We start from the raw sequence: 10,460 nt of genomic DNA, 5'->3' as shown, positions 1-10,460 counted from the left end.
CTCAGGTTTGTCATGAGGTACTCCCAAATGAGACAATATTTAGAAAGCAGTGCCTGGCACATTTTGTTATTTAGTTGTATCCAACTTTTTGTGACTTATTTTTTTGGCAAAGATACTGGAGTGGTTTGCCATTTCTTTCTCAGAACTGAGGCAAACAGTTAGGTGTCTTGCCCAGGTCACACATAGCTAGTAAGTATCTGAAGCAGAATTTGAACTTAGGAAGATGAATCTTGTTGATTCCAAGCCCAGAGCACTAGCTATTATGCCATTTGGCTACTCTGCTTGACACATAGTAGGTGCTATATAAATGTTAGCTGCTGCCAACATCACTAAAACCACCTAAACCATTCCTCTTCTCCTCTTCTTCCTTCTCCTTCTTTTCTGGGTTTCATTTTGGAAACTGGGAGAAAAAGAAGCATCTGATAGCTCTAATATCTTTTCCAGCCATGAAACGCTATGATTCCTTGATGATTCATTTTGATTTTTCTCTTGTCTCAAGGGTATAGCTAGGAGGCTCTCCCTCCCTCCCTATCCTTCCTACTGCCAATGTTAACTTACAGGTGGCTGAACATGGACCTATAGAAAGGGGCTGAGAGTCAGAGGAAGAAAGCCTTCCCTTCCATTTTCTTCCCTTCCTTCCTCTCCGTTCTTGCTTGTAATCTTTCTGCCATAGTTCTGTGTTGTCCCTGTAGCACAACAAACTCATTTCTGATGCTTGTGAATGGTGGCTAATAGGCCCCTCACATTCCCACATAGGCACAGAGTCCCTGCCGCGGAGTGCACACACCCACATACACACAGAGGCATCCTCCTCCTGCCTGGTCCAGGGTGATGAATTGCAGTGTTTGAAAAGGCTCCTTATCACTGTGGTGCACATGGGCTCAGCAATGTGGTATTGTGTGTGTGTGTGTGTGTGTGTGTGTGTGTGTGTGTTTATATATGTGTGCAAGCAAGCCAGAGTGTGCCAGAGGAGTGCTGGAGCTCCCAGCTTCCCTTTCTAGATGAAATTGCTGATGCTGTAGGGATCTTTTCAGCAAAGACCTTGGCAAAATAAATAGAGGTAAGTGAAAGAAAAGAAGAAGCTGATTTACTCTGTGTATGGCCTGACCAGCAGGTATATCTGTGCAATAAATGTCTGCTCCATGGACTGTCTGAATATAGGAAGATTAGAGGTCGGCTTTGTAGGGTGATATCAGGTATTCTATTCAGAATCATTTGCCTGCAAATATCTCTGTTAACAAAATGCCAAGATAATTATAATGGCCACCACTATCACCACCACCACCGCTCCTCTCTATGTAGGGCATAGTTAACAGCACTGTCAATTTAAAGCTGGAAGAAAAATCAGAAATCTCTAGTCTGAGCCCATTCCTATAATGTTAGTTGTTCAACTACTGTAATTCTTCTTTTACAAATGGAAAAGCTAAAGGTCAGAGAGGTGAAAGTCAAAGTCTTTTCTGATTCCTGGTTTAGTGCTCCTTCCTTTTCCTGAATTCTTTATCCTGTCAATTATCTTTGGGTGAATAGATGAATGAGCATTTATTAAGTGCCCACTGGATACTCTGTTAAGAATTTTAGGAGATTATCTCATTTGATCTTCACTGCATACCTCAGAAATAGGTGCTCTTATTATTCCCATTTTATAGTTAAGGAAAGATCCAAGGCAAGATTTGAACTCAAGATTTTCCTGATTCCAATTCCAATCCTCTGTTTTACCTACCTGCAGGTATCCACGGGAGAGGTAAGACTTTAAGTTATTAAACTTTAGTTTGAATTATTTTACTAAAGAATTTTTCCTATTGATGATATCAAATTAAATTATTTTATAAAAGTTTTTTCCTATTGATATCAAGTTAAATTATTTCATCAAATAATATCAAAAGGTCATATGAGACCATTGTGTCCCAAGAGTGGTCGTGGAGGGTAAAGGAATGGAAAGCAGGATAAAGAATCATAAAACTTCATAAGTCTCAGAGTTGGAAGAAAACGCCAAGATCACTGAATCCAACATGTCCCTAAATAGCAACCCTGCTAAAAAATGTCCTCAGTAGTTCACAGGATCATATACCTAAAACTTAAAAGGACCTTAAAAGTAATTTAGTCTCATCCTTCAATTTATAGATGAGGAAACTTAGGCCCTGGGAAGTTTAGTGGTGCTCACAAGATCATACATATATATTACATCAGAGACAAGATTTAAATCTGAGTATCTCCTTGGTGAATTTCTATTTTTTTCAAACTTTATTTTTTTCCCATAATGGTAGAATATAAAGAGGGAAAAAGATGTTTGTGCATGACACTAAAGTCCAGATCCACCAGTCTTTCCCATATACTTCTTAATTTTCTTTAACTCAATTCTATTGAGTTCAATAAATATTTATTAAGCATATACTATGTGCTGAACATCATGCTGAGGCCCTGGGGATACAAGGTAGTCATTGTTCTTATAGAGTTTTCTTTCTACAGGCATATACAATGTAACTTTAGGAGAAAGTCAACACTAAATGCCTGAGAAGAGGGGAAAGCTTTCCTGGAGGAGAGAGCACCTAAACTGAGATCAAGGGAAGCCCAAAATTCTGAGGGACTTAAGAGAAGGGAAAGTGTATTCCAGTTTTGAGAACATTTTATCTAAATTCCTGGAGGAAAGAGATGGAATGTTGAGCTTGAGGAACAGCTTGAGGAAATTTGAAGAGGAGTAAGGGAAATAAGACTGAAGGATAGAGAGATCAGAGCTAGATAGTGGAAAGACTCTCATGCCAAGAGGAGGAACTGCAATTTATAGTTCTTGAATATTTTTGAGAAGGTAACAGGGTTAGACCTGCTACTTATTAAGATTATTTTGGAACTTATGTGGAGGTTGAATTGGAGATGGAAAGAGTATGGAAGAAGGGAAGACAATTAGGGGGTTATTATAATGTTTAATTGAAAATCTGAATTAGGGCATGTGTGAATAAAGAGAAGGAGATGTATGCAAGAGAAATAGGATAAACAAACAAGGCAAAAAAGCTCTTTGGGATCAAGCCCAATAAGTCCAATTGTTGTTCAATATGGAAGACCTTCAAATACTTGTTTCCTACAGATTAACTATACATACTTTTTTTTTTTAAACTGGTGTTCGGTGTGGTCTCTAATTATCTTTCTAAAAGACATGTAAAAGTGAAGAATGGGAATTATTGGAATTGGCTCAAATGCCAGATCTCTAGTTCATGTTCAGTGATGGGACAAAATGAGACACTATCAAGTCATTAAGCAGTTAATAAAAGGAAGGTTACTTTGTCCTAACCCAGCGAGGACACCCTGCAAAGTTACAGTGGCACTTAATTTTTCTGGATGTGGAAATGCATCTGGTTATCAAGATACTGCATGATGAAGGACATAGTATCATATATGCTTCAGGGCAGGGGGAGGGGAGGAAAGAAAAAAAGGGGAAAAAAGAAAAAAAAAGAAAGTTATATGATATTTTATTATATGTTTAAAAGGAATAGGAAGTAATATATAATAGATATGTAGTTTCATGTTCAATCAACTTATTTTTCTTTCTATTCTGCTATTATAGAAATGCTTATTTTATTTTTTAAGTTAATAATAAAATAAATAACATTTGAAAAAAATCCTCAAGAAGGTATTTAGATTCTACATGACTAGGACTTTTTATGACCATGGATGATCGAGGAAGTATTTCAGGGAAGGTAGGACCAATTAGGTGCCAGGGATAACTTTGTCTCTTTTTATAGAAAGCTAATTTATGTTGTGAGGGAAGAAGGAGGAATGGACTTAATTCATGTGGGAAAATATTGATAGATATATTAGTTCTATCACAGGAACACAAAAGCAAACTTGACCCTCATCACAATTTTGTCTAGGATCAGTAATATTTGTCCTTAGTTTCTAAGGTGCTTTGCTTCAAAATTGTCCATGAAAGTCAATTAATTATTGGTAAGAAAAAGAAATGTTTACTAAAGACGATAATGAAAGTGTCCTTCCTCCATATATGTGGAGGCAGATGAGAATTTTAGTCTTGCTTTAAATGGTCAAAGGAAAGTCGAGAGGTGAATTTGATGATCTGCATTTTTTTCCAGATCAATAGTCTCAATCACATGGTGCTTAAAGGATTTTTCCCCTTTGCCTGAATTATTTGGATTGTTAATTCAGTAACTGAGCTCGAAATACAATGCCCTCCATCCCGGTTTGCTTTTGCTGATGTTAAAATTAATGTTCAATAGCAAGCTAATGTGTCAACAAGCTAGTGTCCAACTAAGTTTGTACCTGTGTCACAGCTAATGTTCATCATTGGCTGGAGGGTTTTGTCTAATGTTTAGTGCAAATGAGAACACCAGAAAACATTCATTTGATAGGGTGATTACACTTTTGATTTTGTGATTGTATCTTTCTGGGTTGACTTACCTGGTAAATTAAACTGTTCACACCTCATAGGGGTTGGGACCTTCCCTTCTCTATTTTTAGTATTTTTTGTTTGTTTTTCAATTTTGTTTTGGTATGCAATAAGCTCTGAACAGTTCCATAAACAGCCTCATAGGCTAATGTGATGTTGGGAATTATTCCTTTGCAGAACATTAGGAATAGCTACAATCTCTTTAAAGCCATAGAATGGCAAATGGCATAATATCTATTAAATTCAGAAATACTACCAGACAGCAGATTTGGTTGTTCTCATATAGTTGGGATGATTTGAGGGAGATTAACTCCTAGTTAGGCCAGGAATTACTGAGCATTCCCTTTTGCTTTATCTCAAAGAATACCCACTTAAAATCACAGAACCAAAGGATCTAAGATTTAAAAGGGATCTTAAAGCTCATTTAGTCCAGGGCTGTAAAATTCAAATAGAAACAGGGCCATTAAACCATACATATAAGGATCCCTGTGGACACCCTATTGACTTAGAAGATCACATATTAACATTATGTTCAATTGCATTTTTATTTATTTTGTTAAATATTTCCCAGTTATATTTTGTTCTGATTTAGGCATGTTGGGTAGTATGGAAGGCTGCTCATCCCCTTTCCTAGGAAGCATATTTGACAATTCTAAAATCTATACATTAATATGCAAAGTATAATTTTGACAGGTTGGGGACTTGCAAGATATAATTCTTGTGGTCTCACTGATATGTTGTATGATGTTGGGCAAGTCACTTAACTCCTTTCCTATGACTCAGGGGTAATTAGCTTTACTTAACAGATATAGCAATTTTGCATTTTGGTTCCAGGACTAACAAACACCAAATAGTTTTATATCCTTGACATGTTATTTTGATTTTCTGTGGCTCATTTTCCTCATTTCTAAAATGAAAATGACCTCTGTCTTAGCATACCTATACAGTTGTTGTAAAAATGAAGTAAAATAAAGCAGGCAGCATGGTACATGGAATGAGCAGTAGCCCTGGAGACAGAGAATCTGAGTTCAAATCCCATTTCTGATACTGTTTATGTGCCATTGGTGGGGCTAAGTACATCCCATGACTTAGTTGGAAGCTTCAATGATTGGAAAGTGAATAAAAGCCTGTCATTAGGGAGTTCCATGAAGTTTTCTTCTGGGAGCAAAGTTGCATTAGCTATAGTATAACCTAGATAAATGAGTTGAGGGACCTAAAATGGAAAACAGACTATGAAGAAGAAGCAGGGTTAGTACCAATATCAATAGTCCAGAAGGGAATGAAAAACAATATGAATCCTGGGTCATATTGTAGACAATTAAGTCAATAAATATTTCTAAAGTGCCTACTATGTGCTAGATTAGGATATGATTTTGATCAAGAGTTTCCTCAACTTTGCTGCTCTCATGATACTCAGGTGTGTGCTTTTATGATCAACCCTATCATACTATCTTTTCCCATCATTTCTCTTCAGATTTCTTGGAGCTGGACAGCTGCTGACAATGGCTATTTCCAAATGGCCAAAATAGATTACAAAGTTAAGACTTGGAATTGGGGGCTCAATTTGGTTGTATCTTAGGGTATAGGTCAACTTAGAAATTTGGAGCCTCAAAGTGATTTGAACTTTCAGAAAAAGTGTGAAATTTCTACTCTGTCACTTGTTTGATATTGGTAAGTCACTTTATTTCTCTGATCCTCAATTTTCTCATCTATTAAAAGATGAGGGGAGGGAATAAATATTTATTTAGTACCTACTATGTGCCAAGCATTTAGCTAAGTGTTTTACAAGCTTTATTTCATTTGATCTTCACAATAATCCTAGGAAGTAGGTGTTCTTTTTATTCCCCCAGATAAGGAAACAGAGAGGGTTTAAATGACTTGCCCAGATAAGGAAACTGAAGAGGGTTTAAGTGACTTGCCCAATACCACAGAGCTGATAAATGTCTATGGCCAGATTTAAATCCAGAATTTTCTGATTCCAGGCCCAGTGCTCTAGTCCCCGTGCCACCTGCTGCCAAAAACAAGAGGTTGGACTAGCTGGCAATTTAGGACCTTTCTACCTCTGTCTCTATGATCCTTGTGAACTCTTATTCAGGGACAAGAATTGAGGAGGGTTTTGAGTATCAGCTATGAATTCCTGTCAACCTGAAGGGAAGAAAAATATCCTTGTAACTTCAGGCCAGGGTTTAGAGGAGGGAGTGCCTTACAAATGTTGTCTAGTCTGTTTTACTATAGCTATTCAGGTTTATTCCTAGACCAGGTAGGAGGTGGTCCATCTCAGAGCTCAAGAAGTTGAACATTTCTTCATTTATTCCAGGAGACAGATAGTATGTGTGTGTGTGTGTGTGTGTGTGTGTGTGTGTGTGTGTGTGTGTACTTTGGAGTGGCAGTGCAGAAACTTGTAATTATTCTTGACTCTTGCTGGCTGGATGACCCCAAGAACTATGTCTCTAGGTTTCAGTTTTATATAAGAAATGCTCAGAGAAAGATGGATACATGTAAAATCAGCAAAAGTTCAACTTAATGATTTTTCAGCTGATATGCAATCCAATTCAATGAAATTCAACATTTTGTAATTAACTCCTGTCCTCAAATAGATTAGAATCAAATTGGGGAGACAACATGCAAACAAATATATACAAAGCATGTTATATACAGGTTAAATAAGAGATAATTAACAAAGGGAAGTATTAGAATTAAGAGGGGTTGGGGAAGGCTTTCAGTAGAAGGTGAGATCCTACAAGATTACTTGGACATCTTTAACTTTGATTCTAGAAGTTGTCCCCGAGGCTCTGGGATTAATGCTTGACAGGAAGCAAATAAATCCATGCTTACCTACCACATAATCACAGGTCATAGAAAAAATAGTTATCAAGGAGGGAACAAGGGGAAATCAGGTCACACACAAATGCAGAAGGAGAGCAAGTGCACTAGAAGCTCCATAGTCTTCACTGACTGCCTTCTTGTAGCCCATATCAGCATTGAGGGCCCCCCATACTGGTTTTCTTATTGGCTGCTTTTCTCAGACTTTCTAAGAAAGCTTATCACAGAGCCAGAGGTTTGGGGGATTGCACATCTAGGATGTTCTTGCAAAATTGGGGTATATACTTTCTTTCTTGCAGCATTTGGGATCCCTCTCCAGCTGTCCTGTTGTGTGAGTTTATGTGTTTCCCTCTGAGTCAATTCATCTGCTGTAAACTAAAACATCTTATCATCTGCTAAACCAATAGGAGGCAATTAGCTGGTGCCAATAAACATTAGCATCAGAAATGCCTCTGGTGATGGGGATCAGATAGATTCTAGCTACCTTTCTCAGGATAGTAAAGAAATCAATCAGTCATTCAACAAGCATTTATTATAGGCAAATGATGCACCAGGCACTATCCTGGGTACTAGGAATAACAAGAAAACTTGAAATAGTTTCTGCCTTCAAGGAATTTATGTTCTATGAGGGATGGAATAAAACATGGACACATATGTAAGCAGAGGAGTGCTGATAAATATTTAACAACTTCCAGAAAAATATACCCCACATCATTCTTGTAAGTTTATATTATTAACATTTTCTTCATCGCTTTCTTTAGTCTAGATAACTCACAATACAATAAAATCAATCCTTGATTTGTAGATTTCTGAATTATAAGTGCTCACATTGAAAATTTAACAATTGATTGTAACCCTTTTAAGTTGGCTCCCGCATATTCTTGCATATATATATATATATATATATATATATATATATATATATATATATATTTATTTTAAATAGAAGGAAATTTCAAGATGGAGGAAGCACTACCAACTAGGGGAACAGGAAAGGCCTCATGTATGAGATGCAGTTCACAGTTGAGTTTTGAAGGAAGCAATGGATTCTAGAAAGAAGAGGTGAAGAGAAAGCACATTCCAGGCATGGAGAACTTGTACAGAAGTACTGAGAAGGGAGATGGGATTTGTGTTAGAGGTTTAGCAAGTAGACAAGTGTGGACTGGATAATAGAATAAAGGAGTACTAAGAAATAAGTTTGCGGAGGTGGGTTAGAGCCAGATTGCGAAGAGCAGTAGAAGATTGGTGGCTTATCCTAGAGATAAGAGGGAAGCACTGAAGCTTTTTGAGCAGGGGAGGGACAGGGTTGGATGTGGGTTGTCTTAGCAAAGATACTATAGAGGCTTGCTATTTCCTTCCCCGGCTCATTTTACAGACAAGGAAACTGAGGTTAAGTAACTTACCCAAGGTCACAAACTAGTGAATGTCTGAGGCTGGATTTGAACTTAGGTCTTCCTGACAATCACTCTACCCATTGTGCCATCTAGCTGTGCCAGAAATATCACTTAGTCAACTGTATAGAGGAAGGCTTAGAGAGAAGAGAGGCCAGACAGGGTGAACAATTAAGGGACTGGATGAATAATAATGACCTGAACTAGTAATATTTAACAATCAGCTTCTCCCACCCCCAAGAAACATGACACATTTTTAAGTTTAATCTTCACTACTAATAATTTCTCCATTATTTTTAAAGTCTAGACTAATTAACATAATAAATTAAGCCCTGATTTGTCATGTTTGATGACTTCTGAAGTATAAATGATCACACTGAAAATTTAATAATTGATTCTCAGAAGTCAATATAAGCTGTCTTAAATTCACTCCTGGCCTGAATCTAAGATGTTGGTCATGTGAAAAGAAAGAAGAGAGGGGAAACTAGAGATGTGGAGGAAGAACCACTAAAATTAGGCAATTGAGTGGATATGGTAGGCAAGAGAAAGTGTAGAGTTGGTGGGTAATTCAAATAATGCCCATTGTGCTAGAAGAATCATAATGCCCTTGTCTGAGAGAGAGCAAGACAAAGAGAGGAAAGGTGGAAGAGGAGGAGGAGGAATAAAAGGAAAAGGAAGAGGAGAGAAGAGGAGTACCAGGAAGAGGAGGAAGAGGAAGAGGAGGAGGAAAAAAAGAGCTGTGGGGGGAGAGAGAGTGAAAGAAAGAGAGAAAGAAAGAGAGAGTGAGAGAGAGAGAGACAGAGAGACAGAGACAGAGACAGAGAGAGAGAGACAGAGACAGAGACAGAGACAGAGAGAGCCAGAGAGAGAGATAGAGAAGGAAGAGGAGGGAGGGTATGGATTTGGGAGGAAAAGATAATTCTGCTTCAGACCTGGTAAATTTGAGATGTTCATAGGATGTGATATCTAATTTGAAATGTTCAATAGATAGTTGGAGTGCACTCTTATTCATGAGAAAAACTAGAACTGGGAGTCTTCTATGAAGAGATAATTTATGAATCCAGGGTAGCTGATTTGATCACTAATAGAAAGTAATGTTTAAAAAGACAAGAATTTAATGGGTGGGACATAAGACTAAGGAAGAAGACAACAAGGAGGAAAACCAAGAGAAATCAGTGTCATAAATCCCCCAAAAGAAAAACCTATTTTGGGGGTAAGGGAAATAGGTTAGCTATAGAGGAGTCAAGGAATGATAAGGACAAGGGGAAGAAAAAGATCATTAAGTCTGCCAGTTATAACATTGTTGGTAACTTTTTGCAGGGAATAGATTTATTTGATTTAGGAAAGGAATTAGAGACTTATTGAATGTAAAGAATTTTTTTTAGGAAGTTGGCTATGAAAGAGAAGAGATGTAAAGGTTGATAGGCTGAGAGAAAAGAATATTACAAAAAAAGAAATTTTGGCAATTTCAAAATGACAAAATCCGAGCCAGTGAATTTCTTTCTCTTATTGTTCCTAGAATCCATACATTCCAACTACAGTTGATCTGATATGTGAGTCTGATTCCATTGTGTTAATCCTTTCAGAATTGACACAAGACAGATGTGTTTTTATTCTTGTATTCCTAGGAAAGCAGAACCCCCTCTCTAGACCAGGGCTTCTTAAACTTTTTGCATTTATGACCCCTTTTTACTCAAGAAATTTTTACGTGACCGTAAGTATATAGTTATATAAAATAGCTATATAAATCAAACCCTTACTGATAATAAATCATAATTTCCTATGGCCTACATGGGATCTTGACCTACAGTTTAAGAAGCTGGGCTCTGAAGATCTTGTTTGCCTGTGTCTCT

The 10,460-nt window shown here is 37.3% G+C and overlaps 1 long non-coding RNA gene across 3 annotated transcripts in view; it reads left to right on the top strand.

The window, feature by feature from the left end:
* The first annotated feature begins 959 nt into the window (after nt 1-959).
* Nucleotides 960-10,460, top strand: part of LOC127548302 (uncharacterized) — a 92,905-nt gene continuing 83,404 nt past the window's right edge. For all 3 annotated transcript variants that reach the window (XR_007950350.1, XR_007950349.1, XR_007950348.1), the window contains exons 1-2: nt 960-1,060; nt 1,647-1,741. This is a non-coding gene — a long non-coding RNA (uncharacterized LOC127548302). The remainder of the gene's footprint in view (nt 1,061-1,646; nt 1,742-10,460) is intronic.

The sequence above is a fragment of the Antechinus flavipes genome, chromosome 2 (assembly GCF_016432865.1).
Source record: "Antechinus flavipes isolate AdamAnt ecotype Samford, QLD, Australia chromosome 2, AdamAnt_v2, whole genome shotgun sequence".
Classification (NCBI taxonomy): Eukaryota; Metazoa; Chordata; class Mammalia; order Dasyuromorphia; family Dasyuridae; genus Antechinus; species Antechinus flavipes.
Note: the sequence above shows the minus strand (reverse complement) of the source record. Positions and strands in the feature narration are given on the sequence as shown.